This window comes from Mustela nivalis (genome assembly GCF_964662115.1).
Source record: "Mustela nivalis genome assembly, chromosome: 3".
Taxonomy (NCBI): domain Eukaryota; kingdom Metazoa; phylum Chordata; class Mammalia; order Carnivora; family Mustelidae; genus Mustela; species Mustela nivalis.
The window spans coordinates 67,375,457-67,394,244 of NC_139022.1; positions in this window are offsets into that span (position 1 = coordinate 67,375,457).

An 18,788-nucleotide genomic window follows, 5' to 3' on the forward strand; every position below is an offset into this window, starting at 1 on the left:
CCCATAGTCCTGGGATCAAGCCCCACCTCGGGAATCCTTGCTCAGTGGGAAGCCTGCTTCCCCCTCTCCCTCTGCCTGCCTTTCCCAGCTTGTGCTCTCTCTCTCTCTCTCTCTTCCAAATAAGTAAATAAATAAATAAAATCTTAAAAACAAAACAAAAGAGCTTCCAAATCTGTCTGCCAGAGGCTTCTTCTGTTTAAGCCCTAGGTCCCAGGCAGGAAACAAAATTAGACTTGTCAGGAGCTTGTCAAACTTGGACTCCCCTTTCTTTCCACACTCCCATCAGACCCATCAGGCTACTGGTCCCCCATCTCTCCTCCCTTGCACACCAATATGCAGTAAAGTTCTCAATAACATGTAGGGTTTATCATCTTAGCACTCCATAATGGAGAAACAGAGCCTAAATCCACATTCTCAAAGAACCTGGGCACCATAGTAGTAGCTCACTAAATATGTGTTGGATGAATTATGTCACTAGACAGATAATAAGGAGGAAGACCCACTGTGAGACCAAGAATTAGAACTTGTGAGCCAGAGGGAATAATTTCTGCCACTAAAGGATCAAAGAATCCATTTAATAACTGAGTATACTTGAAGCTGAGACTCAGTTTCCAGATCAGAAACAAACAAACAAACAAACAAAAACTAGTATTCTTGGACCTTTTGGAAATAAAAAGCCTCAAAAAATCTGAGCAATTCCTTGAACAGTCTCTCACACAAAGCTAATCCTTGGTGTTACTAGTTAGGTGAACACCACTCGGAGCTGATTCTCATATAACTGATCTCTTACTTGCTAATACATGAAAGCCTACAGCATCTGAGATGCCAGACCTTGCTTTTCCCCTTTTTCAGATGCTATCATAAGCCTGCTAACTGCAATGCATATTTTAGGTGAGCACCTATTTAACCAGAAGAATTTCTAGACACTCCAAATATGAGCATGGACAGAATGCAATCTCTACCTTCCTGTAGCCCTCTTTGAGTAGAGGAAAGAAGATACAAAATTGTGATCATTCAAAGTACAATGTGACCAGTGCTGTCAGAAAGATAGCCGAGATGGTTCAAAGAAGGGAGAGATGAAATTACTGGATCGCATCAAGATATCTTTGCTCTTGTCTCTCATAGATCAGTCACTCCCTCACTGCTTTGGTTCCCAGGACAAGCTGTTACCTTGCCTCACAGAACAGATAGGTGCTCCCCATTACTCTGGACCTCTGAATCTGAGCCATATTGTGATTAAGCCACACTGAACAGGAAACATAAACAAAAATAGTTTAAAACCTCTATGGCAAGAGTCAGAACTTTTTCAGTAAAGGACCAGACAGTAAATATTTTAGACACGCGAGCCATGCAGTCTTGGTCACAACCGTTCAAGTCTGCCGCTGTAGTGTGAAAGCACCCAAGGCAATATGCAAACAGATATGCACAGATGTGTTCCAGTAAAACTGAGTCACAAAAGCAGGCAATGGCCAGAAACAGCCGAGGGGCCACAGTTTGCAGACCCCTGCTCTATGCAGAAGCAAAAGTTACTTTAGTTATCAGGTTCTGTTCTGATACTTGTATCCTAAATCAATTAATTCACTCAACAATCATTTATGGAGTGCCAATGATATAGGATGCTTTGCACAGGTAAAGATGAATTGGCAGATGCTCCCAGACCTCAAGAAGCTTTCTTAGCTGAATTCGCTGTGCTGTTTGACAAGGACATATGATATATATTCTAGTCCTGATTCCTTGCAAGATTCCCTGTCCTCAGTCCTCTTTTTTTTTTTTTTTTTGCCATCTGCTATTTCTTTTCTTTTTTTTTTTTTTCCTCTGCCTAGTTTCTGATCAATATTCTTGTCTGAGCTTCACAACATCTATATATTCAGGTCCTGGTAAACTCTTGCTTGCTCTAATCTAAAATTCTTAACCCTTAACAGTTTTGCCTAGAGTTCTTCTTGCCCTCTTGGGCAAAGCATCAGCAAAAAGGAAAGAAAATAAACAAAAAGAAGCAGCTAACACCTATATACTGATGGGGGCTTCCTGTTCACTTGTTGTGAACATTGTACAGTATTATAAGTCAAAGTCCTGAGAAGGCCATTTTCCTCTCCCCTAGAACAGGGGATTTAGCCACGCCAGAACCAAAGAAATAACTACGGACTTCTAAAGAAAGCTACCAGACACTGAGGCCAGATTCTGCCTCCAGGGCTTTTTAGGAGGTAAAATAAAGATAGAGAACAATCACCTACCTCCATCCTCACCCCACGGGATAGAAGAAGCCTTGAGGGGACAGAAGGTCTGGCTTTTTTCTCTCCTCCTCTTTAAAGGAGGGAGGAAGGGCAACTTCTCCTGCTGTTGATTATCAGCTCAGGCCAATAGATTTGTTGATCTGTCCTGCCCCCGAAAGGAAAGAGAACTGAGAAAGAAAGCTGGTAGGAGAGAGAAAGAGTACAAGTCGGCAGACCCGCTCTCCTCTTTGTACAAGAACGTGTAGATCTCCTATAGATTGTGACGGCACAGAAGTTGCAGTACAGCATAATCTTGCCAACACCTGACCCTAGAGGATGGACAAGCCATGCAGTGAGAGGATCCCAGGAACAAGAGGCTGTGTGTACTTCCGGGAACTAGCTGAAGAGGAGGGTTAAGGGAGAAACCATTTCAAGGAACCATACAAAGGGGAGGGCTCACAGAATGCACCAAACTTATGCACGTGCCTTTGAAAAAATCAGCATTACAGTCACACAGGGGTTAGCCCCTCGGTGTTTTCTGGAGAACAGCCAGAGCCATAAAAAGGGCACTGTGCCCATAAGCAGTCAACGAGATAGTTGTCCTCCTAGTTTCCCTCTCAACTCTCAATATTAGAAGAGTTAAACCTTGCGAGAGTGCTGAATCCTAACCACTAGACAACGAGGGAGTCTCAGAAGAGTTAAGCCTTGAAATGGACTGGGTAGAAAAAAAAAAGAGAGATCATTCTAAAATCAGAGTCAACACACACACGCGCGCGCTATACATGTTAACAACTCACCTTGCTTCCACCCCATTTCAGATAAAGAGCCGGAGGAAGCCTTGGATATGATCTGAGATTGCCATATAATGAAGTTGCGGAATTTCCCCCAAAACAGTAGAAAAGAATTACTTGACATGGAACAGATAGGGAAGAGACGAGACAATAACAGTTTTGTGTTCATGTTTGAAGTTCATGTTTGAACCCCACTGAATTAGAACTCCCTGGTAAACTAGTTAGGTAGGCACTTCTGAAAATGTGTGCTATGGATTTCAGTTTCCCAAGCTTGCAAAGGGCAAAAGTCTCAGTAAGTAAACCACAAATGTGGGAAACATCCTTAGAAAATCATGATAAAATTGTAAAAGGTCTTAGTATTATCATAAATAAACAAATTTAAGATTGTTTAACTCACTGTTTTATTTGACCACAGAACTTTTTTACCCCCCTCAGATAAATGCCAACTGGAAAGTTAGTGGAAAGAAACTTGTTTCTTTGGGGTTTGGGATCCTTATGGTTTGGGGCCATGCCAGTCTGTGCCATTCCCTCCAGGGCTGCAGGAGTTGCGCAATTCTTGGAATGCCCCCTGGAGTTGTTCCCGCCGATGAGGACCCCATGAAAAAACAGGAGCCTTATTAAGGGATTGAAAAGCAGAAGGCCGGGGAGCCTGGGTGGCTCAGTGGTTTAAAGCCCCTGCCTTCAGCTCAGGTCATGATCTCAGGGTCTTGGGATCAAGCCCCACATCAGGCTCTCTGCTCAGAGGGGAGCCTCCTTCCCTCTTTCTCTGCCTGCCTCTCTGCCTACTAGTGATCTCTGTCTGTCAAATAAATGAACAAAATCTTAAAAAAAAAAAAAAAAGAAAGAGAGAAAGAAAGGAAGGAAGGAAGAAAGAAAGAAAGAAAAGAAAAACAGAAGGTCTTGGAAAATTTAGAGGAGTAAGTCCTTCTAGCAGGCATAAGTCTTACGTCAGAAATGAGCTTAAAGTTAGAAATCTGGAAGAGCTGGAAGGTTTCGATCTCATGGCTCCTGAGAAGCCTTTTCTTTACATCTTGCTTATTGTATGCAAAACTTCCACAGACTAAAAATAAAACAAAACTGACACCAAAGCCCTAGAAAATGTTACATATGTACAGTTGTGTGATGGGGGGAGCCAGGACAAAGGAGAATGGCAGAAAAGTCTCCCACACAGTTCCAGCGGGAGGTGACTCCACATCTTCCCAAGGAAAGAGGAGCATTTCAACCCTGGTTGGTTCTAGTGTGGCAAGTAGGGTCCCCTGACCAGTGCTGTCCAGAAGACTCCACTAAGCCAACTGCAAGAGCCTGAACAGGTGACCGGAGTCATGGTCTCCATATTTTACTATCTTGACAAAGCTTTTGATTACCTTGGATCTTTTCTAGGCTACTTAGATTACCTAGAAGTGACCAACTTGTCTTGATGTATTATGATTGTTTTGAAATCTCTAACCTTCTGTGTCACAGGCTTCTCTGTAAAGTATTTGCTCCTTACATAGATGGAGTGTGAAAAGAATAGTTCCTCCTTAAGACTGAGGTTTTGACAAAGTAGCAGTCAACTCAGACCATCACAGACAACAGAACTTGAATGAGCATTTTAGAATTTTTAAACCAGACATTTGATGACAACAAAACAAAACAAAGCCTAATAACAACATCAAAACCTTTTTATCTCTTGCTTTTTGTGTGTGAAATTCATATTTCACACAAAAATATTAATTTTTTGTACTTATTTAGGTTTCTCTTTTAAAATTTTCCATACTTTCAATATTTAATTTTTCTGAAATTAGTAAGTAAAAAGGGAAGGATGAATTATGACTTTTTGTTCTTGCAAAATTTTTAAATCTTCATCCTCCTACATTAAAAATGTTTTTCCTTAAGAAGTTTATTTATAGAACATACCTGAGATTTTGTAAAATCAGGAGCACAATTTCTATTTTTAAAGGCATAGAAGAGCAAAAGTGTACATTTTCTTATGGTTGGGCCCAGATAACGCAAAGAGATAATATAATGTAGATAAATTGAGCAAACTTAAATAAATTTGTTATTCCTTCACACTTTAGTTTCCTTATCTGCGAAATGAAAATTTTCATACCTACTACACAGAATTGTGTATAGGTTGAATAAGGTGAAGTCTGCTATATAGTAAGATTTTAATAACTGGCTGAAAAACACTGAAATAAAATAGAAACAATTATTTCCTTCTGCTGAATTACAGATGGAATTGAGAAAGTTTTTATTCTAAGTTAACCAATCCAATACATCACAGTGGTAATTATATATAAATAAATTTACAAATTCATAATTATGTATTTTAAAGCATTTTCCCATTAAAGTTTTTAAGTAATTTCTCTTTATTGCTGAAATGTGATTATATCTGTCTTTAATATAATTGGATATCTTTTATACTAATAAGGAAGCAAATATACATGTAATTGTTAATAGCTCCACCAAACCAATATTAAGATCAAGTACTAGCCAAGTGTATATATTGCTTTGTTACAAATAATCTCATTTCCTTACAAATTTTAAACTTATACAGTAGTATTTGATTATAGATATGTATTTTATTTTTATTATGGCCATATGCAATACTTTATTACATTATTTAGCGAAGAATAAGTTACGTACGATTTTATGTCTTGTGGGAAATATTTTGATTCTTTATCTTCCCAAGATAAAAATATCCCTTCCTCAAGAAATTTATTTATAAAACATTCACAGAAAATGCTGAGACATTTTTAGATTAATAATGGTTTCTATTTCTGAACAAGAAATGTGTCTCAGAACAGCTTTTCTCTTATTTTAAAAGGAATTTCCCCATAAATCAGTTATGAATGTATATGGAATCTTTAATCCTTTAAGAACAGCTAATTAAATCTTTTTTTCCTAGTTGCCTCTGGTATAGGCCCGCTGTGTGTGGTACTTCCCATGGCTTGTCATTTTGTTTTAATGGCAGGGGGAGGAAACTAGCAAAGCTCAGTAACCACACTGCATATCAAAATGTCACCATGGCAGCATTTGTCCACTTGTCAGAGTCCTTCTGAAATGACTCAGCCATTCATTTTGTTGAATCAATATTGAAGCTTTTGAGATTTATTACTTGAGGTTTGGGAGCAGGCAAAGCAAACAAATCCGTCATTCCTAACATTGAGTTCTAGTTGGGCTGAGATTATGATTGCTGTCTGCACTTTATTTATGAGGACAGATTATAATGTTTCCACTCCTTGCATAATTACTTTGTAATAAGCTCGCATTTATATGCCTGATAGTACGGTGGAAAAGCATTTAAACTTTCCAAAAACATTCTGTGGACTATGGTAAATTTACTGAATTCAAATAGTTAATTCCCTGGGAGGTGTCAGGCAGAAGGGCAGGGAGGAGAGATGTGAAGCTTTTTTTTTTTTTTTTTAAATTTTTTTTTTTAAGATTTTTATTTATTTATTTGACAGAGAGATCACAAGTAGGCAGAGAGGCAGGCAGAGAGAGAAAGGAGGAAGCAGGCTCTCCTCAGAGCAGAGAGCCCGATGCGGGGCTCGATCCCAGGACCCTGGGATCATGACCTGAGCCGAAGGCAGAGGCTCCAACCCACTGAGCCACTGAGGCGCCCCGATGTTAAGCTTTTGATAGAAAATCTTTAAATCTTTGATTTAAGATTCTTCAAATTCCGTTTTTTTATATCCCACCTTTTTGTCTCTTTTTTTCTTTTTCTTTCTTTCTTTCTTTCGAGAGAGAAAGAGAGAGAGCTCGAGCGGGGGGGTGGGGTGGGGAGAAGCAGATGGAGAGGAGCAGAGGGAAAGAGCAGAGGAAGAGGGAGAGGCGTAGAGAGGCCAACTCGGGGCTCCATCCCAGGATACCAGGACGACCGCCTCAGCCGGAGGCAGACACTTAACCAACTGAGCCACCCAGGTGCCTCTATATATCCCATCTTGAAGCAAAATTAACAAGAACCAGGATAAGAAAATTATCTATTAAATCCTTCTATTTAATAATGTCCATTTACTGATACTTTCCCCATTCAACAAATAGAAGATTCTAAAACTATTTTAAAATACTGAGATTTCTTCAAAGACAGTTTTATAATCACGTAAGTTTCTAGTGGATTGGGTCACAAAATGGATCTGATTTGTTAATGCAAGCACTTACTGTACGTATTTTCAGTTATCACTGAACTAAATTCAGTGCAGAGGTCAGTGTCCAAAGATGAAGTGATGAGAAATTTTCAGAAGTATAGATCTGTCTGACAAGATCCTGACAAGATCCTGAAGATCATTAAAGCTTCATTGACATATCAGGCCAAGTGGAAGGGAGAATGGGCAAGCTTCTCATTAGAATTCCTCCTTTAGATCTCTTCCCAGAGCTGAGGAGTCTCTCCTTTAACATCCCATGACCTAGACCGGTCCTACTGGGATCAGCACAGGATGCTGCAATGCTAGTATCCTCAATGGAGTGAGTCAAAACCAGATAACATGATGGAGTCATCTGTGTTGGTTATAGGATCTGTTCTCCCAGGACCCCCAAATTCTACCCAGGACTTGTGCAATCTGAGGTCATGTTTATTTTACCAATGGCTACAAGCAAACAAAGCCATTGCAAACAAAGCTCCCACTGTCTATTTCCCACATGGGTGAGAAAATCAAGCCCAGTGGGAAGACAGGTTTGACTGATGGTATGTTTGGGCATCATGCCGGGCCTTGCAAACTTCACATAGATAGGGATGCCTGGTCCACTTAATGCATACATCTCTGCCAGCAGCATCAGACCCAAGTTTGGAGTGTTCTACTTTTCAGATGTTCAGTAAGCTCTACTTAACTTACACAATTCCATGCAACCATAAGAATTTTAGATCATATTGAAAGACATATAAGAGTACTTTCTGTAGTTTCTGTTTACAGTAATTAAAAAGTTTTGGAAGGAGGTCATAGTTGTATAGCACTGTGAATGTAATAAGGGCTACTGAATTGTGCCATTAAAATGGTTAAAATGGTAAATTAAAAAAAATGTTTAATTAATATATAATGTATTTTTATCCCCAGGGGTACAGGTCTGTGAATCGCCAGGTTTACACTACTTCACAGCACTCACCATAGCACATACCCTCCCCAATGTCCATAACCCAACCACCCTCTCCCTACCCCTCCCCCAGCAACCCTCAGTTTGTTTTGTGACAGTAAGAGTCTCTTATGGTTTGTCTCCCTCCCGATCCCATCTTGTTTCATTTTTCCTTCCCTACCCCGCAACCCCCCACCCCACTTTGCCTCTCAACTTCCTCATATCAGGGAGATTATATGATAATTGTCTTTCTCTGATTGACTTTAAAATTTTATGTCTAATTTACCTCAATTTATTAAAAAATTCATTTTGTTAAATATAAAAAAAAAGCCCATTTCAAATGAGCAAATTGTATGCTGTGTGGATTAAGTCTCAAGAAAATAGCTGAAAAAAAAAAAAAGAGTCTTCTGCAGAACGCTTTAATGCTTTTCCTATAGCTTGTGTGCAAGTCAGTTCATATGAGAAAATATACGCTGGAATTGTCTCACCTTTCAGAAAACCAAAATCCTTTTTGAGTTTTCTTCTTTGCAGGGTTCTGAGAAAGTAAAAAGGTTTTTAAGACTGTGCTTGAAAGAGTGCTATGCAGACAAATACAGCTTTAGCATTCCATTAGAGCAATCCTACATGGCCTACTCCCAAACAAAACGGAGTTCCCTAATACTTTTCAGTTTTTCTTTTCTGTATTCTTTTCTCTCTCTTTTTTTTTTTCTTCAAAAACCAAGGAAGTGAATTGTGAATATTTCCTACAAGAAATGCTGAGCTGGTTAATTTCCGATAATTATAAAATCACGGGTGGTCAGTAGTTCAAAGAAAATCTTTCCCCAACAAAACCAATTATGAGCAGAGACTTAACTGTGTCCCTTTATCCACTGCCAAAATGCAGTATCAATAGAACAGAATGTGAAAGCTGCAGCTTTGATATGAAAGGTACTGAAAGTATTCATCTTTTGGTAGTTGTTCTGCCACCATATGGAATGGAATAAAAGGAAAAAGAATTATGCAGCATCAACTTGAATTATGCAATCGGAGAAAAGGAAAAGCAAATCATAACCAGATGTGTCTATGCATACATTTTATTACAAAAACTTTCTTTGATATCACCAGGCACCCAATGCACTCTATTGGTGGTGTGAAGTAATTGAAAATAATATTAAGAAAGGACTTGGAGTAACATATCTTATCATTCAAATAGAAAAGCATTTACAGCAGAGAACTGGTATCAAAGATGTCTTTAAAACATCAATATTAGGCTGAAACATAAGAAACTGATATCTGCTTATACGAAAATGGTCAAACAAGGGCAAAATGGTATAACAGCAATTCCATGTGCTTCAGCCTAATACATAATTTTCCTCCTAATTCCAAATGGCGTTTTCTCTTCATCATCATCACCCAATGGAATAAAAGACATTTATTTAATTTTTATTCAGTTTCAGGTCATTTGTTTAATTTTACATTGTTTAGTGTGTTTTTAGCCACCTCATATGGAACGAATCCATAAACACGTGAGTCAATTAATGTTCCTTTTCTCCCCTTAATCAAGAAATATTTTTAAGTTGGATATACCAACATTTCTCACTCATCAGTCTTTTGGGGCCCACTGTCAACATCAGGAGGCATGTCAAAGGAAGCCCTTCCTTATTTGAGATGATGCTAGGAGGAAGACACTCTTGCCCAGACCAACTCTGCTCCTGTATCTTTTGTACATGCTAAATGCCAGGCCTCTTCCCTCTGGGTACCTTGAAGTTTCAGGGACAGGTATTATGGGAATGTTGAGAGACTGAAGGATCTGAGAGGGAAGTCTAGGGCTGAGTGAAGCTTGATACTAATGAAACTCGAGGTCAGAGGCAAATCCTACTAGTGGATGGTCATCCTATCTACAATCAGAAACACAGTCTCCTAGAGGGTCTAAAGGGAAAGCTTCCTGCTGGAAATAGAAGGTAGGCCAGAAAACATTAGAAGCTAGTTCTCCTTGCGACCACTGTTGAAAGAAGAGCAGAAGAGAGAGAGGCAGAATGGGACTGAGTTGAAAGAAAAAAAGAACTATGCCACTCAGGGATGCCTGTACACTCTAGGTTAAATATATAGCACGAGAGGGGCTCCCAGGTGGCTCAGTCAGTTAAGCGTCTGCCTTCTGCTCAGGTCATGATCATGGGGTCCTTGGATTGAGCCCCACATTGGACTCCCTGCTCAGTGGGTCATCTTCTCCCTCTCCATCTGACCCTCCCTGCCCCTTCTCCCTGCTTGTGCTCTCACTCGTGCACTCTTTCTCTCTCTCAAATGAATAAATAAAAAATCTTAAAACATAAATATATATAGCCCTGGAAGTGGGATGAGGGAATGGACAGGCACTGTCTGAATGCCAGCGTTCCGCACCCAGAGCAGAATCAATATCCAAACAAACGCTTAGCCAAGGCTCAGACAACTGCTGTTGACTCCTATGGCAGGGGCAGAATTTGGCTGGCATTACTGAACATTTTTCATGTTGTCAGTGATAATCTGCTCCACTCAACAGAAGGGTTCTGCCTGCAGTTGACACAAAAGCAACATAACACACAATTCTGGACAATTTCACAGGAGAATAATCTTTGAACAATGTGTCCTAAATCAGAGTCAAAGGTCAGAGTCACTCTGGCACTGACTGAGAAAGTAGTTCTTTTCCAGGGCTTTGTATGTGCCAATCCTGAGAAGGAAATACTGCAAAGAGGTCCAATACCTAAGTCACCAGGTTACTGAATTAACACAATTCTGTTCTTTCTCACCACTGACTCACTGAATGTGCACTGTTTAAGGGGCGCCTGGGTGGCTCAGTGGGTTGAGTCCCAACTCTTGATTTCCATTCAGGTCATGAACTCAGGGTTGTGAGATCAAGCCCCATATCAAACTTTGACAAGTTCCATATAGGGCAGGGGGGCTCCTCCCTCAGTGGAGAGTCAGCTTCAGATTCTCTCTCCCTCTGCCCCTGCTTCCTGCTCACTCGCACACTCTATTTCTCTCTCTCTTTCTCTCTTCTTCTCTCTCAAATAAATAAATAAATAACTCTTTAAAAACAAAAACAAAAACCTGCTCTGTTCAAAATTCTTTTCTGTCCCCAGAATGAAATCTTGGGTGGGCCCCATGTTTCACATTCATTTTCAATTATTAACAAATAGTCTCACTCTCAGAGAGTGCAAAGCAAAGCTTAACTTCCCATTTAAGTTTGGCAAGTTCTTCTCTTGTTTGGGGCTGATCCTGGTTAGAAAGCCTGCAGTGAGGAAGGAGGACCCAGTCACTCATTTTCTCTATCTCTCCCAACTCCTCTACTTATCACGATGCTCTTTAATTAATGGCTCATTTGGTGTTGAGAAGTAGAGAAGGAGATGAACAAAGGTTAGGAAAAAATAAAAAAGAAAGGTTCTTTCCTGAATGAGTTCTTTGGAGACTCATCTATGGGGATACCTGACATGGGCTATGTTTCCCTGGGCAGACCACTTGTAATCAACTTTCCAGTCTCTACCTTCTGGTAGTCCTGAGGGATCACTACATCCTACCAGTGTGGTCTTTTTAGACAATTAAGAGCCTTCTGTTGTGTCCACACCTGACCCTCAAAACACCACATTTTCCTCCTGGTCACTACTCTTACTGCAGGGCAGTGTTAAACTCACCTTTTGACTTTTTCAGAATGAGTCAGGTACCGGTTCCTCTGTCCCTCAAACTGCAGGTCAAGCTCTCCAGGTGATTCTCTGCTTCTCTACCACTTTTGCCTAGAGGTGGTGGAGATAGAGGACATAGCACAGTGACAAGTCTCTTCAAAAAAAATTCTCACTACAGACCTCAAGACCAATCTCCCATCCTCACTTATCTGCCCTGAAGGTAGGTGATGAATTAAGAGTCTCCAAATTGGTTATCAGTCTCTTTACAATGTAGTGATTAATCTCACAGATTCTTGAACAACTATCTGAGTTCAGAACTCTGCTCCACTTTTGCCAACTATAAGATACTTAATGTCTCAGTGTCCTTATGCACAAAGTATTGAAATCTGTAAGAAATAAAAGCAATGGAGGAGGAGAGCTTGGGAAGTTTCTGGAATAAAAGAAACTAAAGAGGCATGACAACTAAATGCAATTCATAAAATTTAATTAAATTCTGGATCTCATTTTAAAATAAGTTTAAATAAACAAAAAGAAAACCAGATAAAGAACATAATCAGAGCAATCTTGGATATTTAAATATGGACTGAATAATAGAGAATGAGATTTTATCAGTATTATACTTGAGTGATGGTTATGTTGTGGTTTTGTAAAAGAATGTCTTTGTACTTAGGAGACATATGCTGAAATATTTAGGAGTGAAGTGTCACGATATCTGTAACTTATTCTCAAATTATTCCTCAAAATATTGTCTTACAAATAAAAATAATGGTGTCATACACATAATAAATCTCTTAGAGCAATACCTGGCATATAATAAACAATTCTGTAAGTGTAAATTATGGATTATTAGCACAGATACCTAGACAAAAGGAAAAAAATCTCCTTTAAAATTATTATACATTTGTCAAACTGAGCTAATGTACTGAATCATGAATTTCCTAATACCCTCTTCACCTACTGCTCACCTTTCCCAATCCCCAATACTTGTCTTTCTTTAACTTCTCCACTCCTCCCTTCAAACCATGTCTCCCACTATTAAGACAGTTTCCAATCTTCTACTTCACACTGTGATAACTAATATAATCAGAAGGATATTTTTTCAAGTTATGCTTTAATCTGTAACACTTAGATTCACAATTTAACTTATATTAGAAAATCTTTGTACCTTGGGGCACCTGGGTGGCTCAGTGGTTTAAGCCACTGCCTTCGGCTCAGGTCATGATCTCAGGGTGCTGGGATCGAGTCCCGCATCTGGCTCTCTGCTCAGCGGGGAGCCTGCTTCCCTCTGTCTCTCTCTGTCTGCCTCTCCATCTACTTGTGATTTCTCTCTGTCAAATGAATAAATAAATAAATAAATAAATAAATAAAATCTTAAAAAAAAAAAAATCTTTGTACCTTAAAACTCATACAGTAAATTGGCTTAAATAATTCTAAGTATTTACATATTGACAATTAAAACTAAGGAGCACCTGGGTGGCTCAGTGGGCTGAAGCCTCTGCCTTTGGCTCAGGTCCTGGTCCCAGCATCCTGGGAAGGAGCCCTGCATCAGGCTCTCTGCTCAGCGGGGAGCCTGCTTCCCTCTCTCTCTCTTTCTGCCTGCCTCTCTGTCTACTTGTGATATCTCTCTCTCTGTCAAATAAATAAATAAAATCTTAAAAAAAATTAAAACTAAGAATGATTCAGAATATGTAGTTATTAATTCAATTAAAAGCAAACCCATTTCAGGTTAACATCAGTAATATATTTTTATGAAAACCGTATTTCCCAAAACAAAAATATTTAGTGAGATCAGTGGCATCATTTACCATTTTACAAATTTCCTTTTTTTTTAAATTTAACTTATTTATTTGAGAAAGAGAAAAAGACAAAGAGAGAGGGAGAGAGCAGGAGCAGGGGGGAGGGGCAGAGAGAGAGTGAGAAGCAGACTCCCTGGGAGTCTTAGGGAGTCCCTCTCAGCAGGGAGCCTGATGCCAGGCTTAATCCCAGGACCCTGGAATCCTGTCCTGAGCTGAAGGCAGACACTTAACTGACTGAGCCACCCAGGCATCCAGTGTATTTCTTTTTTTTAAAGTTGGGGTAACATACCTAACCTAAAATCTGCCATTTTTACCATTTTAAAGTATACAATTCAGTGGTATTTATTAGATTTATAGTGTTATGCAATTCTCATCACTACCAGAACATTTTCAGGACTCCAGTAGGAAGACCTGGAGCCATTAAGCAGTGACTTCTTATTCCTCCCTTTGGCCAGTCCCTGGAAAAAACTAATGTGCTTTCTGTCTCTATGGATTTGTGTATTCTGGGTATTACATATAGATGGAATCATAGGGCATGTGGTCTTTCATGCCCTGTTTCTTTCACTTTGCATAATGTTTTCAAGGTTCGCCCATGTTGTAACATATAGCGGTTGTTCATTTCTTTTTGTGGCTGAGCAATATTAGATTTTATATACCACATCCTGTTTGAAGTGTATGTGTACACCACATTTTTTTTTGGTGTGAAGTGGCATTTCATTATGGTTTTGATTTGCATTTCCCTGATGACTAATCCCATTGACGATCTTTTCTTATGTTTGTTGACCATTTGTATATCTTCTTTGTACATCTTTGGAGGAATATCTACTCAAGTCCTTGGCCAATTTTTCATCAAGTTTGTATTTTTGTTACTGAGTCATGAGTTCTTCATATATCCTATATACTAGACAAGACGTGTGATTTATAAGTATTTTCTCCTACTTGGTGGAGGTATCTTTTCATTCTCTTGATAGTGTCCTTGATGCCCCCCAAATTTTTAGTTTTAGCGAAGTCCAATGTATCTAAAAACACAAAATTGTGCTTTTGTGTCATATCTTTAGAAACCATTGTCAAATCACATATCATGAAGGTTTATTATGCCTATTCATTTTTCTAAGGTTTTAATGGTTTTAACTATTTATTTATTTATTTAACAATTTTATTTATTTACTTGACAGAGACAGACAGTGAGAAAGAAAATACAAGCAGAGGGAGTGGGAGAGGGAGAAGCAGGCTTCTCTCTGAACAGGGATCCCATCACGGGGCTCGATCCCAGGACCTGGCATCATGATCTGAGCCGAAGGCAGACGCTTAACGACTAAGCCATCCCAGCACCCCAGTTTTAGCTCTTTTTAAAAATATATATTTATTTATTAGACACAGAGAGAGAAAGCACATACAGGGAGAGCTCCAGAGCAGGGGTCTGATGTGGAACTGAATCCCAGGACCCTGGGATCATGACCTGAGCCGAAGACAGATGCTTAACCACTGAGCTACCCAGGCACCCCAGTTTTTGCTCTTACAGTAAGTCTTTAATCCAAATTGAGATTTTGTGGGTTTATTTGGTATGTGGTGTGAGGTAGGGGTCCAACTTCATTCTTTTGTGTATGGATAGCCAGTTGTCCTATCACTATTTGTTGAAGACATTCTTTCTCTATAGAATTATCTTGGCACTTTTGTAAAAAATCAACAGATGTATAGATTTATTTCTAAGCTCTCATTTCTATTCAATTGACATAGGTCTTTCCTCATGCCAGTTACCAGAATATATTTTTTTAAGATTTTGTTATTTATTTGACAGAGAGATCACAAGTAGGCAGAGAGAGAGAGGGAAGCAGGCTCTCTGCCAAGCAGAAAGCCCAATGCGGGGCTCGATCCCAGGACCATAAGATCACAACCTGAGCCAAATGCAGAGGTTTAACCCACTGCACCACCCAGGCACCCCAGTTACCACAATATTTTGATTAGTGTAGTATTTGGAGTAAGTTTTGAAATAGGGAAGTGTGAACTCTCCAACTTTGCCTTTCTCAAGATTTTGACTAGTTGGAAACCTTTGTCTTTTGTTATGCATTTTAGGATCAGCTTTTCCAGGTCCACAAAGAAAGTCTTTTAGGATTTTTACAGGGATTGCATTGAAACTATAAATCTCTTTGGGGAGTACTGTCATCTCAACAGTATTAAATCTTCCAATCTATGAGCACAGGATGTCTTTCCATTTTTTGATATTTTTTTCATTTCTTTCAGTGTTGTTTTGTTGGTTTTCTGTGAGCAAGTCTCCTTGGTTAACTATATTCTTCTTCTTTTTTTTAATATTTTATTTATTTGACAGAGAGAAGTCACAACTAGGCAGAGAGGCAGGCAGAGAGAGAGGAGGAAGCAGTCTCCCTGTGGAGCAGAGAGCCCGATGCGGGGCTCAATCCCAGGACCCTGGGATCATGACCTGAGCTGAAAGCAGAGGCCTCTACCCACTGAACCACCCAGGCGCCCCGGTTAACTATATTCTTAAGAACTTATTCTTTTTTGGTGCTATTGTAAATGGAATTATTTTCTAAATTTTCTTTTCAGGTGTTCATTGCTAGTATATAGAAATACCAGAGATTTGTATGTGTTGATCTTGCATCCTATAACTTTGTATCCTGCATTTATTAACTATAATGACAGGTGGATTATTATACTTGCTTTGTATTCAATGTATTTCTGTATATCGTTTTGGCTGAAGTATTTTAAAAAATCCAGATCCTCATAAATATTTTGTTAAGATAGGGAGAAGGATTTTCAGGGTTTTGTTTTTTTTTTTTAAATAATTGTAGATATTCATCCTTGATGTAATATCAAGACTCAATTAAGTGATAGTTCCTTAAAGGTTCATTGCAATATGGCATCTGAATCATATCAAGGGTTTTTTAGTCACATTAAAATCCTTTGGCCTTACACTTCGAATGGATCTCTTATCTGTGTGTGATTTTATAACACTGTGCATTTGGAAAATATTTGGTTCTCTGAGTAATGCAGATTTTCCAAGTGCTGACACTTTTCACTTGATGGTATTTGAAAAACCACTTTATTATCACCATCAGTTTTATCACACAGTTCTTTCAGTTTTAGGGAGCCTATAGAGGGAATAAAGTATTCTTAAATCTAATTTTTGCTTGAGATAGCAAATTCTGTCTTGTTTTCCTTGAAGTAACTGACTTATTCTGTTCATTTTCAAGAAAATAGCTGCCATATGTCTAAGTTTTACTGATCATAGTTTTTTTGCCAGTCATTCTTTCTATTAAAGTTGTGCCCTGTGATAAAAATGGATTGTTCAGTTCCCAAATCAAGTAAGGGCACAAGAGTTTTTCCTCCAGACAACCATTGTATTTTAACATGCAGTAAAAGAGCTTGATGCATGTTTCCCATTTCATCAGAAAGAATAATAAAAGAAATGTAGTCAAGGGTTGAGATTTAATAATCAACAAACATTCTCAAGAATTTTTTTTTTTTTTTAAATGAGAACGTAGCACTGGGCAATACAATGATTACTGATACAGTTTGGTGCTTCTGCCTTGATTTATGCTACAGATCCAGTATAAGTGCAAATGATAACAGAGTGAGCAAATAACTTCTTAGAATTAGTGTAAAAATACTTTTAACCCTGAGGACCCAATGAAGGACTCTCAGGAATTGGTAAGACCATACTTGCACAACAAATGTGGCCAGTCACACTTGGACAACAGCTGGGAAAGCTATTGAAATGTCAGTTTTACAGGCTGCCTCAACTTCAGAAATGTTGAAAGAAATAGATGTTGCTATTCTTATCATAATCTCCTTGAGGAAATTTTCCAGTCCCTTAGCAATGCATTTGGATGCTCTCATTACATACACCCAACGAGGAACAGCAGTCTCTATATTTAGCTCTTATGAAACTAGAATTTTAATGGCTAAAGGGCAGATACTTACAGAAGGATGGATATAGTTCATGGAAGGTAGGGCGAGGCAGGAAGAAAAAAGAATTTACGAAAAACCTTTATTGTGTATTCACATCACATTCACCTCTAAAGTCTATCCCATCCAGCTGCTAAGGCCAAATAAAGTAGAAGGGCTATCATGTCTATTTTACAAACTTTCAATGAAGTGAGTGAAACAATAAGATTGAGAAATCTGTACAAGCCAAGTATTCATTTACATTATGTTATGCTATAGATAACCAAATCTGTAATAAAACTTTAAGGACAAGGTAATGAAAGGGAAGTTAATCGAGTTTCTGTTAATATAGATGGATTCTCCTACAAAATAACAGATTAGATTTAGAATTGAAAAGTACTCTGAAGGAAAAAAAGTCCTTCTCAAAACAACACATAAAAAAATGTTTCAATGTGTTTCTTTTTAACCGACTGCTCACCAATCAGCATATATCACTGCCAAACACTCTATTCTGCATAGAAAGGAAGAAAGGTTTCACTCCTCTTGCTCTATACCCCACCAAGTAAATCCAAGTGTGAAATACTCTTTGAAGTCAGCAGGCATTTTTTGCTTCAAATAATTCAGAAGGGATTTAGAAGCCAGATAGGATTAAAAGCTTGGGGGGAAAAAACGGGGGCGGGGGGGGGGGGACAACCTTAACTGTAAATAAGAAAACATAGTGAGGAGAGAGAAGGAAAATTTTACTTAGATCCAGCAATTGCTGAGGTGGTAAATCTAGCTTATTCAGAATTAATGGGGGAAAAGACACCCAAGGACAGACTCGCTAATCGAAGTATACAAGAAGAAATATATCTTTAAAGCCAAAACTGTGCCACCTCCTAAATTGAGATTCTTTGAAAATATATATATATATTTTTAAAGATTTTATTTATTTATTTGACAGAGAGAGATCACAAGCAGGCAGAGAGGCAGGCAGAGAGAGAGAGGGAAGCAGGCCCCCTGCTGAGCAGAGAGCTGGATGCGGGGCTTGAGCCCAGGACCCCGAGATCATGACCTGAGCCGAAGGCAGGGGCTTAACCCACTGAGCCACCCAGGTGCCCCTGAAAAAATATATATATATTTTTAAAGATTTTATTTATTTATTTGACAGACAGAGATCACAAGTAGGCAGAGAAGCAGGCAGAGAGAGAGGAGGAAGCAGGCTCCCCACAGAGCAGAGAGCCCGATGTGGGGCTCGATCACCAAACCCTGGGATCATGACCTGAGCCGAAGGCAGAGGCTTTAACCCGCTGAGCCACCCAGACGCCCCTGAAAAAATATTTTTAAACCAAGTATTTTTAATCCAAATTTTTTGGACGAATTGGACATTCTCTCTGATTCAAAGCAACATCCCTCTTGCCTGAGTTACTT